Source organism: Trachurus japonicus, unplaced genomic scaffold (assembly GCF_045865225.1).
Source record: "Trachurus japonicus isolate A0001 unplaced genomic scaffold, Traja_1.0 AP030925.1".
Classification (NCBI taxonomy): Eukaryota; Metazoa; Chordata; class Actinopteri; order Carangiformes; family Carangidae; genus Trachurus; species Trachurus japonicus.
Window position 1 is genome coordinate 1 of NW_028221058.1, and position 4,917 is coordinate 4,917.

General features: G+C 38.8%; 1 pseudogene across 1 annotated transcript; it reads left to right on the top strand.

Annotated features, from left to right (window-relative positions):
• The first annotated feature begins 252 nt into the window (after positions 1-252).
• LOC146959900 (LITAF domain-containing protein pseudogene) lies at positions 253-975 on the top strand (annotated as a pseudogene). The gene is made up of 2 exons (XR_015035572.1): positions 253-457; positions 598-975. The product of XR_015035572.1 is annotated as an LITAF domain-containing protein pseudogene (transcript).
• The last annotated feature ends 3,942 nt before the right edge of the window (positions 976-4,917 follow it).

The following is a 4,917-nucleotide window of genomic DNA, read 5'->3' on the forward strand; positions in this document are numbered from 1 at the left end:
ATTATGAAAAACCCTTACATTATTACATTATAATTTCAATCTACACACACACAGACACACATAGTGTAGCTATGGATGTGACTAGATGTGTCTGTCCACTTGGGGTCAGTATTTATCCTTGTCTTTGAAATCTAATGTTTTGTGTTTAATCACGTCAGTCACATATAAATACTGATGAGGATTCCAGTCATGTGCTGCATTGAGAGATTAGGTCCTGAAAGTGGGCCCTGCACTTGTTTTAAGCTTGTACAGTGGATGAAAATGGAAACACTTCTGATATTTCATGTGTTGTGCTGTATGTTTCATCCTCAGTCACTCATGTGGTAGTATCACCTAACCTCCACGACGTCCCAGGATCAACCGTTTGTCCCCACTGCCAACAGAGTGTGGTCACCAGGACAGAGCACACACCAGGCCTGATGACCTGGGCCATTTGTGGCGGCCTCGCGCTCTTTGGGTGAGAACAACCTTCAAGGCAGAAACCTGACTCTATACTTTAGTTATAAATCTAAACCAAAAAATATTATAAAAACAAGTAAATCTGTACTTTAGGAATACAACTAGAAAGTCATAATTGTCTTTGTTTTACTCCTACAGGTGTTTTGTTTGCTGTTGTATCCCATTCTGCATTGATTCCTGTCAAGATGTGGAGCATCGCTGTCCATCCTGCCACAGAGTCATTTACATATACAAGCGAATGTGAACTATCCTGACTGTGAACGGGGGAGAAGAATTCAGTGCTTACATAACAGCTTATCAACTGATTTACTTGCTCTGCAACATTGTTTTTGTACTTGCCAACATAATACAAAAAGCACTTACCCCAACTGCACCTGCTTTGCTACTTTATATAACTTGTGATGATACATTTGCTGAGGCCTTATGAGAAGTTTTATTATTATTACATGCAGCGGTGGACAGTAATGAAGAAAATTTACTTGAGAACTGTACTTAAGTACATTTTTTGAGTATCTGTACTTTACTTGAGTATTATTTTAGGGGGATACTTATTACTTCACTTAATTTGAAGGACAAATATTGTACTTTTTACTCCACCACATTTCTATTTTTTGTTAAATACAGATACCAAAGAAAAGAAACAGTTTTTGCTGATTCACAATGGTTAGGGGGACTGGCTGGCTGACCCAAACGCACCGCACTCTGGCCCAAATTTCAACTGGGCCGACCTAGCACTAGCATACTTTTGTGAAAAAACCCTTAGCCGCATTGCCTTACCTGTACTTCATGCTCCTCCGTACTTGAGCGAATAGAAAATTAAACTTAACTGTGGCACATTTTCTGTGCTCAGCAGCTGTTTTTGGTTGTTCCCATTATTGTTGAGCTAACGTACAGATTGTTTTATAAATAATCTTGATGTAGCAGAATCTGCATCAGTGCATACGTAATCGCACTTACGGTTGTTTTTACATTTGAATTCTTAAGTTTTTTTTTTCAACCAAATACTTTAGTACCTTCACCAAAGTAATATTTTGACTATAGCTGCTTCTACTTTTTCTTAGTATTGGAATAATATTTTACAAGGATTATGTACTTTTACTCAGTTGTCTACTTTGTCCACCTCTGTTGATATCTATTAAAAAGCGGAGCATTGATTATAAAAGAATATGAACCAACAAATATGGAAATAAAAATAAAAATGTTTTTTAAGTTGCCTGATATTGTTGGCCACTTGGTTGTTGGATTTCTAATTTTCTAAAAAATCATCTACAAAAATGAAGTTGGTAGTTGTGTTGTGCTAAATGAAATGAAGTTCCTGCCAAACTTTTGGAGCACGGTGCTGTATGTCTATTGTCATTTGACCTGGTAACGCTACAGATTATACAGACATCCATTTCATGAAAGTGAGTTTGTTCCACTGATGGAGGCATAAGATTCAAAATTCAAAGGAGCAGGAATTCATCCTCTGGGGATCATGAATGTCTGGAGTGAGATAGTTACCATAACTGTTTGGCATTATTGTAGCCTACATGTTGTAACATGTAGTCTTTAAAGGGTACTATTATCAACTGACCATTAAGTAAATGACTGCATCAATGAAAACTGCTCAGATCTTTTTCTGTTCGGATTCCAAGAGACTGTTCTGTTTGTGTAGATAACCCAAACTTTAACAGACAAATATCTTTTGTATAGTTTTATTTATGAAGAAACACACAACTCCTTTGATGCTGTTTATGCTGACTGTACTGTAACTATAAGCACCAACATGAAAATTAATTTCAACTGTCAGTTTGTAGTATGTAGACTGATAAATTAGAGAACAACATAAATTAGAGGACAACATTAATACTGGTAGGGAAGTGTCCTTTAGATTTTGACCCTTTGCATATGTGAACAACCTACAAATGTCACTGAGTGTGGTCTCTGGTTTGGATGTCTTTGAAGTCACAAGGCTGCCGATATACTGACACTGAAAAAGAAAGAGAAAGTGAAAGTGTGGATGCACCTGTTACACATATCACTTTCTCGTGTCATGATAACTAGTTTGTTTGACCTTTTAGGCCAAGGACATCCAATCACTTTTCAACCCACATGAGGAGCTACTACACGGACAGTTGCATCAAGAATTAAAGTCAGAGGTTCGAAGACGATCAGATACTGTCGTAGTTCCCACCATAAGCGGCGATTCGGCGGCGTTATTCTCATGACTCGCCACGAAACCGAAAGTAAAGAAAGCTGGTTGGCTCGACTAGCATTTCCACCACCACTAATAATAACAAAATAACCATAAAGACAAAACCATATATTTATCAAAAATGGGCCCATTAACAAGTGTGGGTAACGTAGATTCATCCACATTAAAGTTCTTTGAAATCTGTCTGTTCTGGCACAAAGTCAACTGCATGTGAAAGTGAATGTGAAAGTATCCTGAATGTGGGGGTGACTCAGTGTTTAATTTCTATTTTTTGTTAAATACAGATACCAAAGAAAAGAAACAGTTTTTGCTGATTCACAATGGTTAGGGGGACTGGCTGGCTGACCCAAACGCACCGCACTCTGGCCCAAAGTTCAACTGGGCCGACCTACACTGCATGCTTTTGTGAAAAAACCCTTAGCCGCATTGCCTTACCTGTACTTCATGCTCCTCCGTAGGTTGAGCGAATAGAAAATGAAACTTAACTGTGGCACATTTTCTGTGCTCAGCAGCTGTTTTTGGTTGTTCCCATTATTGTTGAGCTTACGTACAGATTGTTTTATAAATAAACTTGATGTAGCAGAATCTGCATCAGTGCGTACGTAATCGCACTTACGGTTGTTTTGACATTTACTTTGAATTCTTAAAGCAGAAGTAAGCGATCCGGTCGTTTTGGCTAATGCTGCGTTCCAGGCAGGCTTTTGAAACCGTCAATTACAGCTTCAAGTCACAACTTACGATTTTGTAGCGTTCCAGGCAACCCACTCGTGTTTTTCCGACCTGTTTTACCGGTGAAAGTCACTATAACGGCCACTCGTAACTTCCGACCGGTGAACTCGTACCAGATCGAACTGGTACGACTTCACGGTCGGAAAAATACGAGTTTCCTTGAACGCACCATAACAGTCCTCGTCCCTACGTCGCCACATTCACGGCGTCCCTTGGCTGCACACACAGCCCTGCATGCCGTTCTCTCTCCTCATTGGATAAAAACTGTAGGATACGATAAATGTTTCAGACCAAACACTCTATGTAAGTGATTGCTGTCGGAAGATATAATTATTTAAAGCAGAAGTAAGTGATATATTTGTGTTAATATAAGTCTTAAATAGTTATTAGTCTGCTCTGAGCCGAAGAGAAAACATTTATCGTATCCTACAGTTTTTATCCAATGAGGAGAGAGAACGGCATGCAGGGCTGTGTGTGCAGCCAAGGGACGCCGTGAATGTGGCGACGTAGGGACGAGGACTGTTATGGTGCGTTCAAGGAAACTCGTATTTTTCCGACCGTGAAGTCGTACCAGTTCGATCTGGTACGAGTTCACCGGTCGGAAGTTACGAGTGGCCGTTATAGTGACTTTCACCGGTAAAACAGGTCGGAAAAACACGATTGGGTTGCCTGAAACGCTACAAAGTCGTAAGTTGTGACTTGAAGCTGTAATTTATGATTTCAAAAGCCTGCCTGGAACGCAGCATTAGCCAAAACGACCGGATCGCTTACTTCTGCTTTAAGAATTCAAAGTAAATGTCAAAACAACCGTAAGTGCGATTACGTACGCACTGATGCAGATTCTGCTACATCAAGTTTATTTATAAAACAATCTGTACGTTAGCTCAACAATAATGGGAACAACCAAAAACAGCTGCTGAGCACAGAAAATGTGCCACAGTTAAGTTTAATTTTCTATTCGCTCAACCTACGGAGGAGCATGAAGTACAGGTAAGGCAATGCGGCTAAGGGTTACTTCTGCTTTAAGACTTATATTAACACAAATATATCACTTACTTCTGCTTTAAGTTTTTTTTTTCAACCAAATGCTTTAGTACCTTCACCAAAGTAATATTTTGACTATAGCTGCTTCTACTTGTATTGGAATAATATTTTACAAGGATTATGTACTTTTACTCAAGTAATGCAGTTGTCTACTTTGTCCACCTCTGTTGATATCTATTAAAAAGTGGAGCATTTATTATAAAATAATATTAACCAACAATGGAAATAAAATAAAAAAAAATGTTTTAGGTTAAGTTGATCTTGTTTGTATAATATTGAAGGCACTTGGTTGTTGGATTTCTAATTTTCTTTTGGTAGTTGTGCTAAATGAAAGGTTAAGTTTCTAAGTTCCTGCCAAACTTTTGGAGCGGGGCGCTGTATGTCTATTGTCATTTGACCTGCTGGTAACGCTACAGATTATACAGACGATTATACAGACATCCATTTCATGAAAGTGAGTTTGTTCCACTGATGGAGGCATAAGATTCAAA